The 15796-nt window shown below is 37.3% G+C and overlaps 1 long non-coding RNA gene across 1 annotated transcript; it reads left to right on the forward strand.

Annotated features, from left to right (window-relative positions):
- Window positions 1-12791: 12791 nt before the first annotated feature.
- Window positions 12792-14332, forward strand: LOC128011295 (uncharacterized). Its single transcript, XR_008182521.1, has 3 exons — window positions 12792-12879; window positions 12967-13058; window positions 13132-14332. It is a non-coding gene; the product is annotated as an uncharacterized LOC128011295 (long non-coding RNA).
- The last annotated feature ends 1464 nt before the right edge of the window (window positions 14333-15796 follow it).

A 15796-nucleotide genomic window follows, 5' to 3' on the forward strand; every position in this document is an offset into this window, starting at 1 on the left:
GTCCGGCGGAGGGGGCGGTCCACAGATGACAACCCATCCCACGAGAAACACACACACCAGAGAATTACACGCTGTTTCAATCGTCGTGTCTGTCAGTACTGGCAAGTAAAACCCACAAGCAAAACGTGTACTAGAAAGTAATGCTGGTGATTAACACCGTTAGTGTTTTTATTATTTATTTATTTATAATAATATTAATTTTATTATTAATTTTATTTATTATTATATATGTTTTATAAATACTGGATGCATGCAATTGATCTGAAAATAAAATGTAGAAATTTTAACTTACATTGCACCAGTTGTTATCACTCTACAAAATACAAATATCTTATGACTTATTGGTATTCTACACTTATTTCAGTTGTAATGTTGAGAGAAGGAAATCACCTGCCACTGCAAAATAAAAATGACACGATGTTTAACATTTTTCAGTAGTAGTTTGTCATATTATGCAGAGCACTTTTTTAAAAATGTATAATCATCTGTTAATTCTCAAATAATTTTTTAAAGACAGAAATAAAGTAATATTGTAATGCGTGTTTGAGTTGTTTAATCAGATCTTGACAGATTTAATGTCTTCTTGTATTTCAGTTGATTTAATCTAATTAAAGGCTGTGGCTGAAGTCAGTTGCACTGTAAAAACAAAAAAGCATAAAAAAAAAACAGTCAATGACTATCAACTATGGCTGCCAAACAAAAACCCTAAAATGAATGTCAAATATTATAATATAAATAAAAGTGCAAAAAAACTTTAACAAATGTTCCTACTTTTTTTTCAGAAAAAATACGTTATTTTAAAGATATTTCCTGGATTATTAGGATCTAAAACCTTAACTGTAAAATGAATAAATAAATAAATAAATAAACAGAAAACTTTCTTGGTATTTCTTGAATTATTAACAACAGACATGTTCATTGTACAAGATACTAGAAAAGGTTATATCCTCACAATTATATTCCTTCTTAGAGAAAAATGGTATATGTGAGGATTTCCAGTCAGGATTTAGACCGTATCATAGTACTGAGACTGCTCTCCTTAGAGTTACAAATGATCTGCTCTTATCATCTGAGTGTGGGTGTATCTCTCTATTAGCAAGCAAGCAATTTTATTTATGTAGCACATTTCCTAAACAACAGACGCTGCCCCAAAGTGCTTTACAAAAATAACAAGATTAAAATCATACAACAAAACAAACATACCTTATTCAAAAGATAAAGGAAACAAATATGTTTTCAAATAAGACTTAAAAGTTATAATCGATGGAGCTGACCTCACATGGAAGGGGAGACTATTCCAGACTTTGGGACCTACCACAGAAAAAAGCATGATCTCCTTTTGATTTTAAATTACAATGAGGGACCTTTAAAAGCCATTGATCGGTGGACCTAAGGACTCTAGAAGGAGAGTAAGGAACAATAAGATCATTGATGTACTGGGAGGCAAGGCCTGACAGGGTCTTGTAGACAAACAGGAGAATTTTAAAATCAATCCTGAATTTGACCGGAAGCCAATGTAAGGATTGCAGTACAGGAGTAATATGGTCTCTCTTTCTCACCCCCGTTAAAAGCCTTGACGTTGCACCAACTGTAAATGGAAAAGCAGAGCCTGGGGGAGACCAATATATAAATAATTACATTAGTCAAGCTTAGATGTGATAAAAGAGTGAACCACAATTTCCAAATCCTTACTGGATAAAAAAGTATTTACTTTAGCAATTGATCTCAGGTTAAAAAAGCTACCTTTAACAACGGCACTAATCTGTTTCGTTAAGTTAAGTGATGAGGCCATGATAACCCCCAAACTCTTACATGATTCGCAGTCTTTAGGGATAAGGAGCCTAAATGAGCAGGAAAGGAAGCTGAGACGGGAGAGCCTACAATCAAAACCTCAGTTTTACGCATATTTAGTTGTAGGAAGTTGCTAGATAGCTAGATTAGAGTTTAATGTCACTGTTACATTCCTGTGCTTTGTCCAATGAACAGGTTTTATCTAAGCTCACAGGAAAGTAAAACTGGAGATCGTCTGCATAACAGTGATATGAAATACCATACTTCCGAAAAATGGTGCCTAGAGGAAGCATGTAAAGTGAAAACAGCAACAGTCCCAAAATCGACCCCTGAGGGACACCACAAACTAATGTGGAAGAGAAGTCTCCCAGATTTACAGCAACTGTCCTGTCTTTTAAATATGATGCAAACAACTGTAGAGCTATACCCTGAACACCAACCCAACACTCCAGACGATTAAAAAGAAATTCATGTTCTATCGTATCAAAGGCAGCATTCAGATCCAACAAAACCAGAACAACATGTGATCCAGAGTCCAACGATAACAATATATCATTAGTAACCTTGAGCAGTGCAGATTCTGTGCTGTGACAGGCCCTGAAACCCGACTGGAATGTATTTAAAATATCATGAGTATTCAGATATGAATATAGCTGTGAATAAACCACTTTCTCTAATATCTTGGAAATAAGTTGCAATTTAGAAATTTGCCTATAGTTGTTAAAGACTGTATGATCCAAGTTAGGTTTTTTTTTTTTTTACAAGGGATGAAGAATTGCATGTTTGAAACTGTTAGGTACTACTCCACTCATCAAAGAAGTAGTAAAAACTACAACCTGCACATAAGTATCCTTTCCAAAGACTTTGTCTGTACCATGAGATAGATAAAACTCAGAAAATAGATTTGCAGTAGTATAATTGATGAACCTAGCACAATGTAAAGACTGAGAAGAGATTGGATGGATATAAGAACAAATAGCATCAAATTCCACTGAATAATGGTCAGAAATACCTACATCTGAAACCTCCAAATCTGATACAGAAATACCAAATGATAACACAAGATCTAATGTATTACCTTTCTCATGAGTAGAACCAGAGACATGCGGTGTGAAATTAAGTCTCAATAAGAGAAAGAAATTCATTAACCGATGGCTTTGATGGGCAGCATAAATGGACATTAAAATCCCCAAGGACTAAAAGTTAATCACAGCGAGACACCAAACTAGAAAGAAAATCAGAAACTTGCTGTATGAAATCCTTATTCAGTTTGGACAGTCTATATACCAAAGAGTAGAAAAAATAATCCAGAGTATCAATCTTTAGTAACTGAACCTCGAAACTCGAATAGGTTTGTGTGGATAGTAGTCTACATTTAAAAAAATCATGGCAAACAGTGGCAATGCCACCTCCTCGACCGAGTTCAAAAAGTCACAGGCTGGTGGTGTCAACTCACCCAAAGCCATCTGATCGCCAGGATTCAACCAAGTCTCAGTAATAAACAAAAAGTCCAGCGAACGTGACATTATAAAATCATTCAAAATAAAAGCCTTGTTTGACATAGAACGTGCATTTAAGAGACCCATTTTTATAGAGGTGATTTGTGTCTTTACCAATGGGACACTGGCAGTATATTTTAACACGCTAAGATGGTTTACATTAACACCCCGTTTTGCATCATTTAGATCATTCAGTTGATGGCGACGAGAAGACCAGATGACAGGAATATGACTGTCAGAGGAAGCCATCTGAAAACTGCTATTACAGCGACGTGATCCTCGGTGCACATATCGTGGTTGACTTGTAATTCCCAGGGCAGCACACTGATTATAAACTCTGACTGGCAAGCGGTGTGAGGATTTTAAACGTAGCAAGTCAGATGATGAATAATATAAAGCCATATCGAAGATAAAACAATGCTCTGAATATCCAGGCAGATTGAGAAAATCCGACTGAAATTGACAATGATCATCAGGGAGAGTCAAGCAATAAAATAAAAAAAACAGCAGGGATAACATTACCAGTTCCCACTTGCAATTCAGAATTAGTAGCGGACGTTTAATCTTACCATGGATAAACAAAATACAGGATTCGGGTGGTATCACCCTGGTGCACGTCCTTCAACGCAGTTCTTGACAAAATGGTTGTAAAAAGAGTTGCTTAGTTTCCAAACCATGAACAGAAGACAGGAACCAATTGATATCAGCCTGTTTTCTGTTTACAGTATAAACAGAATATGAGCGTAGTCTCCAAACCTATGAGGATAGTCCTTTTTCCACTCCTTCCAATCTTAATTAATTTAAAATTGTTTAAAACTTTACAGAAAACAACATGCAGCATAACATCAACAATTCCTGTTCTTCTGCTGGACTGAAGCACAGACTCTACTCTTCAGCACAACGTTTGACTCACAAACTCACAGAAACACTTTAAATTCCAAACGAACATTAACACTAATAGACTAGTTACATTGTTTTCTGCACAAATTGTAACGACTGGTATTGTAAAAAGCGCTCTACAAATAAACTTGAATTGAATTGAATTGAATTATTAGAGCTCTCTAGATCTCAGCATCTTCATTTATTACAAACCAGTTTGCCCTTATTTCTATCATATAAAAGAGAATGAATAGGTTTAGATGTTGATGTTTTACTAGAAATAATAAAGTTTGATGTCACCGTCATGGTGGTCAGTGTTTGCTTTAGTTGTGTTCTTGTTTGTATGGCTCCTTTGATTGTGCTCCAGGATATTGGTTTGTTATGGTAGAGAGTGGTAAAGAAACTCAAATCTGATGATCATGCTAGTTGTTTTTTGGTAGTTTTCATGTAGTGGCCTGACTCCCTGTTGTTACTCAGCATCTGATCGTCTATTAAACTGTTTAGTTTTATTTGCTAATTTCAAGTTTCAATGTTATTACATAAATTCATGTACTGCTATAATACATTAGGAAAAATATTGCACATCCAAAATGGTGATGCTCACGGATTGGCCTTTACACCTTGTGTGTATATTTTTTCTAACAATTCAATGGCCCGGAGTCAATTATTCTGCTCATACTATGGTTACCACACCTCGAGACAGCAATTAGTTGATATATTTAAAGAGATTAGTCCAGTTTTTGTACTTAAATCAGTATTGTGAGTTGGATTATTTATTCCACATCTCATACAATGCCTCTTTTTCTAGTTCCAAAACGTCATTTTAAAACTGGTAATGCAGGCTTGAGCTGTCGATACCATTCTAATGCAGCTATTAATCAAATTATTAGAAAGACTGCAAGAGAGACAGAGACACAGCGAGAAAGACAGAGAGAGTGTGTGTGTTATGCTGTGCTTCTCTCAACAGTGTCTCAACTCTAAACAGCGCTGTTATTACCTTGTTAGTGAGAAATGTCATGTGTAGTCTTTAAGTTGCTACACTATATGCTAACTGAAAAAATCATTAGGGCAGCGGTGACAACCTTTTGTGCAAACTGCATGACTGTTATTACAGTTAACTATGCAAAGTTAACTATTACAAAACTGTAATGCAGTCAAGAGAGCTGCCTGAAACTATGTTTGCTGTGTGTTTCCCTGAAAATAATTGCACAACTGAGAACATTCATCAGCCAATCAGATTCAAGCATTATACAGCCCCCTAATATAATCACAAATATTTTATGAAGTAAATATCCCAAAAAAACGTTATGAACCTCACAATGGTTACAAATATTTCAGATACATTCTGAACATCACAAAACAAACAACATCTGAAATATAAGCAAGTATTTTTCGTTTTTGTTTTGTTTATTTAAATAAGGATATTTTACTTTAATTTTATGTTTTTTTGTTTGGAAACTGCTGCTGCCAGTCATTTGACCATATTTTTATTAAAACATTTTTGCAATTTTTTAAGGCAGGCAGTTCTAGCTCTCAGCATGTTTTGCATAGAACTGGATAAGGAGAATAAATGTTGAAATAAAGTGATTTATTTGTTTTCGTTTGGAAAGGGAAAGACCTGTTAGTGTTTTATGCCGTTATGCTTGACATTTTTAAAGAGTTTCTATCGTGTTAAAGTTTTTGTAGTTACCATTGTATTTTTGTGGTTACCTCTTTTTTGGCTGCCAGCCATTTAACAGTTGTTTAATGTTTAATTACAGATTACAATACATTTGTAAAAAAAAGAAAGAAAAAAAGAAGCACTGTATAAAAAATACAGTTCTATTTCTGTATAAATATGTGAATTACTGTAATGTATTGTTAATTTCATAATACTTGAAATAACAGCCAATTTGTTAATTTTACAGAGTTTTAAATGAAAAGAAAACAACTATTTTTAAAAAAATCAGTAATTTTCCGTAAAAATAAGATTTTTTTACATTGAGCAGTACAGTGATTCTGCTTGTTAACAGCAGGTGTCCATCTCTAAAGCACAATCATCTCTTAATCACAGAATTATCTATAAGGAGAAAAAATATTTAACTGAACTGTATTGATGGTTTTTTTAATCTTTATTTAAAAATAGTAACTGTGGAGTTGATGCAGTGAACATCTCTATTAAGTATTTCAGCACATACAGTACATGTGTGCTATAGCTAATGATGAACTTCACTGATTTGAGTTAAAATTATGTTTTTAGTTGCTTATTAAGTGTTTGCAGTTTTAAACGAATACATTTTACTTTTCAGTGGGCTCAAATGAAATAAGCTAACCAAATGTTTACACACTATTACAGCAATTAAAAATCTCAATTGTAGTTACTTTAGTTAATATGAATTTCACAACAAATGTTTAATTTACTGTAAAATGTATGTATAGCAGTACAAGTGCACAGTTGCTCTTGTAATTTCACTCACATTGATAAACATTTCTAATGTAATTTTACTTTACACCAAATTCTGAGCCTATCATCTCAATGTTGCAGCAGAAATCGAGACTCATCAGAACAGGCAACATTTTTCAAATTTTCTATTGTCCAATTTAGGTGAGTCTGTGTGAATTGTAGCCCCTATTTCCTGTTTTTAGCTGACAGGAGCAGCACCCGGTGGGTCTTCTTCTGTTGTAGCCCAGCTATTTCAGGGTCAACGTATCGTGTGTTCAGAGATGGTATTCTGCTTACCTTGGATGTACCGAGTGATTATTTGATTTACTGTTGCCTTTCTATCATCTCTAACCAGTCTGCCCATTCTCCTCTGACCTCTGACATCAACAAGGCATTTTTGTCCACACAACTGTGTCACTGGATATTTTCTCTTTTCGGACCATTCTCTGTAAACCCTAGAGATGGTTGTGTGTGAAAATCCCAGAACATCAGCAGTTTTTGAAATACGTACACAAGCCTGTCTGGCACCAACAACCATTCCACGTTCAAAGTCACTTAAATCCCCTTTCTTCCCCATTCTGATGCTCGGTTTGAACTTCAGCAAGTCATCTTCACCACATCTAGATTCATAAATGCATTGAGTTGCTGCCATGTGATTGGCTGATTAGCAATTTGTGTTACCAAGCAATTGAACAGGTGTAACTGATAAAATGGCCGGTGAGTGTATACCGTATTTTTCGGACTATAAGTCGCACCTGAGTATCAGTCCAAAAATACGTCATGATGAGGTAAAAAACATATATAAGTCGCACTGGACTATAAGTCGCATTTATTTAGAACCAAGAGAAAACATTAGCGTCTCCAGCTGTGAGAGGGCGCTCTATGTCTTCAGTGTAGACTACAGGAGCAGTGAGCAGCATAGAGCGCCCTCTCGCGGCTGTAGACGGTAATGTTTTCTCTTAGTTCATTTCTCTTGGTTCATGTCAAATTAATTTTGATAAATAAGTCGCACCTGACTATAAGTCGCAGGACCAGCCAAGCTATGAAAAAAAGTGTGACTTATGCCGCGTTTCCACCGAAATTACCCGGAACATTTGTACCAGGAACTTTTTTTCCCAGGAACTTTTTTCCCCCCAGACCTGTTGCTTTCTGCGTTTCCACCACGGTGTAAAGTACCGGGTAGATTAGGCAAATAGACTGGTGACGTAGGTCTGCTCGTTTCTCAATACAAAGTACCGCTGATTTAAAAAAAAAAAAAAAAAAAGGTATGCTGATTTTGGACGTGCATCATCGGTAGTTAGTTCTGACTTCGTTCATTAGTCTGGGGAGTGTGATGTCAGCGACGACGCGAATCCTGTAATTTTCCTCTCTGTATATTTACAATAAAACAAAATAGGATATAAAATACCACTGCCTCCTTTGGTTTTCATTTAAGCATAATAACAGCTGCAGAAATGTACTTAGTTCAGGGATATGTGTATATGCAGCCATTACAATGAAACAATATTATATATATAATATTATATTATAATATTTTATTTTCATTTTAACATATAGATAAATTGAAAACAGACCAAAGAAAACCTGTTAGATTTACCCCGCAGCTGAATTATGTTATGTTTAACCACTGAAGAGACATCAGAGCCAGCGGCACACATCAGAAGATCTATCCGAGATGAGGCTGCTCTCTGCGGATACATGAGGACTGAGCTTCCGCTGATCGAGTGGAGCTCACCGTCTACGAGATCGGTGAAATACATTTTTAAGTAGGCGCTGTCTTTATAAATAAACCATAGATTTGAGTTTTAAACAACTACATTCTCGCCTGAAATACTTTTAAAATTACATTCCATGACACAATAACAGTAATATTTGAAAATGATCCAAATAAATGGTGATTGAACGCAACCAATGCTGCGTGAACTCAGATCGCTTTGGCTACTGTTATTTCCCCCTCATTATATTTACAATAAAACTAAATAGGATATAAAATACCACTGCCTCCTTTCTTTTTCATTTAAACATAATAACAGCTGCAGAAATGTACGTAGTTCAGGGATATGTGTAATGTTATATACAGCCATTGCAATGAAACGAAATATTATATAGACTTGCCTTTTTTATTTTCATTTTAACATATATATAAATTGAATACAGACCAAAGAAAACCTGTTAGATTTACCCCGCAGCTGAATTATATTTTATGTTTAACCACTGAAGAGACATCAGAGCCAGCGGCACATATCAGAAGGTCTATCCCAGGAGAGGCTGCTCTCTGCGGATACATGAGGACTGAGCTCCCGCTGATCGAGTGGAGCTTACCGTCTCTGAGATCGGCGAAACACATTTTTAAATAGGCACTGTCTAAATAAACCACAGATTTGAGTTTTAAACAACTACATTCTCGCCTGAAATACTTTTAAAATTACATTTCATGACACAGTAACAGTAATATTTTGAAAATGTTGATTCGAATAAATGGTGGTTGATCTCAACCAATGCTGCGTGAACTCAACCAATCAGAATGTTTAGCGCCAAAGTCCCGCCCCCGAAAGTTCCGGAACTTTGAAAAAGTACCACCTCGCCAGCAGGGACTTTCTGAGGGGCATTTTTTTACCCGGAACTTTATTTAGTTCCTGGTTCCTGCGGTGTAAACACACCAAGTACCAGGCCAAAGTCCCTAGTTCCTGGGTAAAGTTCCTGCGGTGGAAACGCGGCTTTATAGTCCGAAAAATATGGTATATATATATATATATATATATATATATATATATACAACAGTTGGCTATATTTTTACAGTACAATTGTAATTATTGATTTACAGTACTTTTGTAAATGTACAGTTGTTACAGTAGTACAGTAGTAGTTTAGTATTTACATTAAGTTATCGTAAATTTGACAGTATTTTTTTTTATTAGTTTTTTTTTACAGGGGTGATACATATATTTAATATAATGTCATCTTTAAAATGGACTAATTCTGGCAAATAGTGTGCTGAGAAAACACAATAGGCCTACAGATAAAATGTTGAAATTAGGAGTTTGAATCCATAAGCAAGGCCATATTTTGGCCTTCCTGTTAGAAACATTGGTGTTATACAATTATGGTTTATCTGATCATATGCCTGTTATTTTTAAGGTTTTGTTGCCATGCAAACCAGTAATAACTCAGTCTGGTGTAATTTTTTTCTTGTTGCATTACACCTTCTACGGCTGGTGAATTTCTGATGTTTATAATTCTTCCTTATTTGAGAACTTGATTGAGTTTCCTTATCCTGCTGTTGACCTAGATTAGCTGTTGATATTGTTTAATTCTGTTTGTTCAGATATTTTGGATGAGGTTGCTCCATATAAAGTTAGGGAAATCTAAGTTTAATTCAGCACCATGGCTTAATAATCATATGTGTGGGATTAGGCAGGAATGCAAGAAGGCTGAAGGGAAACGGAGAAAGGAGAAGTTACAGGTTTTTCTTCACATTTTAGGCAATGGTTTTCAGATTATCAGGCTGCTTTGAGAATTGTGAGACAAAATTATTTTTCCAATGTCATTGCACAGAAATGTGATGGCCCTATAGCTCTCTTCTCAACTATTAATAGACTTCTTAATCTCAACCAATGTTTTGGTTTAGACATTTTCATTAGAAACATAATTTTTTTTTTTGGAAAAAAAATGGGATGATTAGATCTTATTTTCCTACACTGTTTGTTGAGCCCCTGGTAATGTCAATGTGACGAGTGGGGCGGGGCCGAGAGGCGTGGGAACGAGGAGTGAGGCCAGGTGTAGTGATTGGAGATGAGCTGCACCTGTGCCCCACCACCAGTATCGAGTCCCACGTAGGAGATGGAAGGATATAAAACTGGAGTGACGACCGTGAAGGACGAGAGAGGACCAGGCCTGGGACATTATTTTATGTGTTAGCTTTTTATTTGAGCGCGTCAGTCGCCGTGAGGGGCTGACGCGCTGTTTTGTTTATCTTTTGAATTATTAAAGTGATTTTTGATTGTGCGCCGGTTCCCGTCTCCTTCTTCCCGATGATTAGGGAGTTTTTATCGTTACAGTGGTGCCGAAACCTGGGAGAAGGAGGGACGCGCTGCTGAAGATCCCTCGCCGCTGTGGTGAATCCGCGGTGCCCTCGAGCAGGCGAGGTATGTGCCGCCATGGACGCTCGAGGCGGTGGGCTGGAGCGAGTTGCCGGGGACGGGTGAGCTCGCTGCCGGCCGCCCATGATATGGAGGGGCGGCTGCCATCCGTGAGGGAGCAGAGGAGTCGGCGCCGTTCGCCAGGGGGCCGGAGCCTGCTGCCTCCGCAATTGAGTCTGGAGGGGCAGGGAACGGGGGACTCCTGCCGCTGCCCAAAATTGGAGGAGCCGTCGCCGTCCACCGGGCGGCGGAGGAGTGTCGTGCCGTCCGCCGAGGGCCATCCAGTGCCACCGCCGGGCACCGCGGAGGAGATCACCCAGCTGGTGGAGGGCCGAGCAGCAGTGCGTCTGGGAACCGGATTTTTATTTTTATTTTTCTCTCTCCCCTCTCTCGTCCTTGTCGCTCCTCCTTCCATCTCCTTTTCTCTCGCCTCGTCTGTCCTACCCCCAGGTTCCTGCAGGTCCCCCCCGGAGGGAAGGGGGGGGGGGGGGGAGTAGAGCGCAGTCTCGAGGGTACCCCCCGGCCTGCGAGGGGCGATGGGGGTATGTGGCGAGTGGGGCGGGGCCGAGAGGCGTGGGAACGAGGAGTGAGGCCAGGTGTAGTGATTGGAGATGAGCTGCACCTGCGCCCCACCGCCAGTATCGAGTCCCACGTAGGAGATGACGACCGTGAAGGACGAGAGAGGACCAGGCCTGGGACATTATTTTATGTGTTTGCTTTTTATTTGTGCGCGTCAGTCGCCGTGAGGGGCTGACGCGCTGTTTTGTTTATCTTTTGAATTATTAAAGTGATTTTTGATTGTGCGCCGGTTCCCGCCTCCTTCTTCCCGATGATTAGGGAGTTTCTATTGTTACAGTCAACTTTCATCAAGAGTTTCAACCTATTTGAGCAGGTATCATTGGCACAAGTTAAGGACATCATTATTTGCTTAAAGCCGACTTCTGGTGATTGTGGTGTAGTTCATTTACGTCTTCTCAAGGAGATAGCGGATGTCAAAATTACCATGGATCTCAAAGATTTTTTGAAAAAATTATTTGTTCATAGTTAATGTCTTTTTAGAGAAGAATGAGGTCTTAGACAAGATTCAGTCAGGTTTTAGGATGGGTCACAGAACAGAGTCTGCACAAGAGTTATAAATGATCTTCATATAATCAGAGATTCAGGTAATTCTGCAGCTCTGATTCTATTGGACTTGAATACAGCCTACAGTAGATCATGGGATTCTCCTAAACTGTTTATCACATTTTATTTGGGATCCTTGGGACAGTTTTAAGGTGGTTAAATTCTTATCTTGCTAATGGAGGATTCCCCGTGAAGTATGGTGACTTTGTTTAATCTACAGCTTGTGGGGAACCTGTGGGGTTCCTCAGGGTTCTGTTATTGGCCCTGTATTGTTTTCCTTGTACATGCTGACTTTAGGCTTGATTTTTAAGAAATATGGTATGTATCACCATTAAAATGCAGATGATACACTTTTTATCTCCCTTTGAAACATTGAGAATTGTGGATCAAATTAAAATACTTTTGGCATGTCAGGAAGAGGCGAAGAGGAAGATGGCTTACAATTTGTTTCACTTAAACCAAAGTAAAACAGAGATTGTGATTTTTGGTCCCACAAGAAGATACTCAGGCATTGCCACCTATTTAGGTCCTTGTTCAGCCTACTTCATGGCCAAATAAGGAATTTAGGAGTTGTGTTCAATCCAGATTTAAAATTCGACAAGCAGGTTAATGCTTTGGTTAAGGATAGTTTTCTAGATTAGGACTCTTGCTGGATTAAAACCTATTTTGTTGAAGAAAGATTTAGAAAGGTTATTAATGCCTTTATATTGTCTCGTCTGGAGTATTGTAATATTTTATATCTGGGGTCCTGTCAGACCATTATTTCATGCACAATTAGTAACAATACAGCAGCTAGGCTGCTTGTGAGTGCTAATGTGGCAGGTTAATTATTCTATCTGCTGTTGGCCCCGGTTGGGGTGTGATTGGCAGACCAATGAAGTGAAAGCGGTCATACTATTTAAGGATTCTTATTTTGATGGGTGTAATGTTATCCTAATGATTCTGGGCTCTCCTCTCCCTGGCGTTTCCCTTACTGTGGCCGTTTGGCTAGAGTGAGGCTGGTGGCATCGGCTTTGTGGCAGAGTTCGTAAGTATGATTGGTGACATACTAAATTCTTTGATCACTTGCAACTATGGAATTTGTGTGTGTTACATTCAGTAATTGCTACAAAAGCAGGTGTGCGAATGCAAGCTGTTGCATTGAGACTTGGCACTTTGTTGGAGTAACCATATAGCTTTGCGTTTGGTCTTCATTCAACCTTAAACGTAAGTATGTCTCTCCCTATCTCTCTCATGGGGTTTAGATTCTAGGTTAATGTTTTTCTTTGTTAATGTAAAGGGGAAATGGAAAATCACAATCTCAAAGCTCATCCCGTGCTGAAGACCCTACACGTGACACTGCTGCTGTTTTGCTTATGGACATTTTCATTTCCTTTTTTTGTAGTTTATTTCTTTAACAGTGTTAATTTGCTGTTGTCTACTTCTACAATTGTTTGTTTTCTGGTTTGGTACAATGCATTATACTGGGGAAAATTAGGAGGCCTGAGTACTAAAGTGACCACGTCCAGTGTTTTGTAAAAAGTAATTTGTATTTGTTTTTTTTATTCACTATAGTTTGTAACTTTTGGATAATGGGTTTATTCTCTTCTCCAGGAGCCAGTGAGGACTTTGTGTGGAGCAGGGGAGGCTAGCCGCTCTTCTTTGTGTGCTTCACAGGGTGCCTTGTGTGTTTTTGTAATCTTTCTACAGGTTGTGAGTGCTGTGGTTGACTTGGTGTGAATCTAGGTGGGTTTAGATGATCCGCGGAGATGCAGCCAGCCTTCCCTGTTCCCACTAAGCTTGACCTTGTGGGTATGTGTCGGAAGAGAGCATTTTAGTATTCTTATAATAAAGTGTTATTTATTTTTTTTGTATTGTTACTCATGTCTCACTTAATTCCCTGCCCTCAATTGGTAAGACGTACGTGTGTGTGTCCTTATTGGGAGTATTTCCCTGGCCCCCCACCAGGGTGGCATAGTCGGATGAAACTAGTTGTGACTTAGTAAAATTTAAGATCTGTAATATCCGCCACACTAAGAAAAGTCAAATCAACATATCTTGGCCTCACTCATATGATAACTAGTGGGTTTCAGGTTAAAATATAAGGTTCTGTTATATGTGTTCAAGGCAGTGCATGGAATGACTTCTGCTTATGTGTCTGAGTTGATTACTTTCTGACCATCATCTAGGTCTTTAAGATTAACAAATAAGTTGTTTCATACTGTCCCACAAACTAATTTAAAGCTGAAAGGTGATCAGGCCTTTGCTGTTGCAAGGTCCAAAGCTTTGGAATAGCCTACCATCTGAGACTAGAGAGATTACATCCATAAATGTTTTCACAGCTGGGGTTAAAAATTATTTCTTGTCATTAGCTTTCAAGGAGTTGGGCTAGTATCTGTGTTTTTATTTGGATTGTTTTATGTATTGTATGTTGATTGTACAACACTTTGGTCTGCAGGTGCAGTTGTAAACTGCTTTATAAATAAAATTAATGAATGTTACTTTATTGGAAAGCCCAACAGTGTTTAATGTTGGTGATTTAAGAGTTTCTGTTGTTGGTTTTTGTGGTTACTACTGTTCTGAAGAGGAGATCTGGTCAAGATGGTGAACGTTATAATGAGCAATAACTGGGGGATAGTACAAGGGATTTCATACTTGTTAATGAATTTTTGCAAGCTAGAATGTGGTTTGTTTCAGGACACCCACATATGACCGTCAGAACACTATTGCGAACAACAGCCATTCACAACGAGCTGATGCAAGTCACCACCTTTCTTCCTGAATGAATCAATTGTTTATGAGTTAATTAGATAAATTAAATAACGTCTCTCATTAAGACCTATTGGTGGGTTTAAATTCCCATTTAAATGTGTAATTTATTTTATATATATATATATATATATATATATATATATATATTTTTTTTTTTTCATTGTCTACATATATTTAAAACATTAATCTCATAACATGATTAATGCATTTATAATCGCTGTGTAAATGCTTTTATGGCACCCCTGAGCTGCTTTAACAGTTTATGCATATGACAGTAAATATGTAAATACTCTCCTCTTTTGCTAAAAGTGTTATTTCAATAGTTTGATATCTTCTCGCAACTGATATAGAAATTCCTGTATTATAATAGCTGTTTAATATTACATCTAGTGGGGATGTCCCAAGCCGATTTCAACTACCAGGGCAAATTAAGCATTTTCTCACTAATCCATATCGACTCTAATCAGCCCCATCCTATATTTTACATCAGCTGTCACACATTGCTTCAAACTTGAGTGACAGACTGGCATTATGACACCCCTTTATGTTGCAATTATTCTCCAATACAAAAAGTGTATATCAGTAGTCCCATATTCATAAATGTGACCTAACAGTCTGTTTACATCTACCAAATATACATTAAGGCATTTAATCATTTAGCAGATGCTTTTATCCAAAGCAACTTACACATGGGGACAATAGAAACAATCAAACTAATAAAAGACCAACAATATATAACTGCTGTGACAAGTGTTTTTTAACCCCTTACTTTCACTCACATTTTTGAACATAGACTTTATAGTGCACGATTCAAACTTAAATTTGTATTGTTAATAATTAACAATAAAAAAATATTATTTTATTTTTTGAAAACATTTTGTAACATGATACTGATGTACCATTTACATGGTAATGCAATGTCTGATTTCAAAATGGGTTTTAAAGGATGCATTTTGAGATTTTAAGTTTTCAGTTGATACATAATTTCTGATGATTTCTAAAATGTGATAGTGAAAAAGGCAATGGAAGTTTTTGTCATAAATTAATCTATTACTTTTCCTACATCATTTTTTAACAAAAAACATTGGTAAAATATATATTTGGAGTCTTAGACCTTTCCAAAGATATATAGTTTGTCAAGATTAGATTAGATTTAATTGTAATATAGTGAAGTAAATGTAGGCGTCACATAT

The sequence above is a fragment of the Carassius gibelio genome, chromosome B23, assembly GCF_023724105.1.
Source record: "Carassius gibelio isolate Cgi1373 ecotype wild population from Czech Republic chromosome B23, carGib1.2-hapl.c, whole genome shotgun sequence".
NCBI lineage: Eukaryota > Metazoa > Chordata > Actinopteri > Cypriniformes > Cyprinidae > Carassius > Carassius gibelio.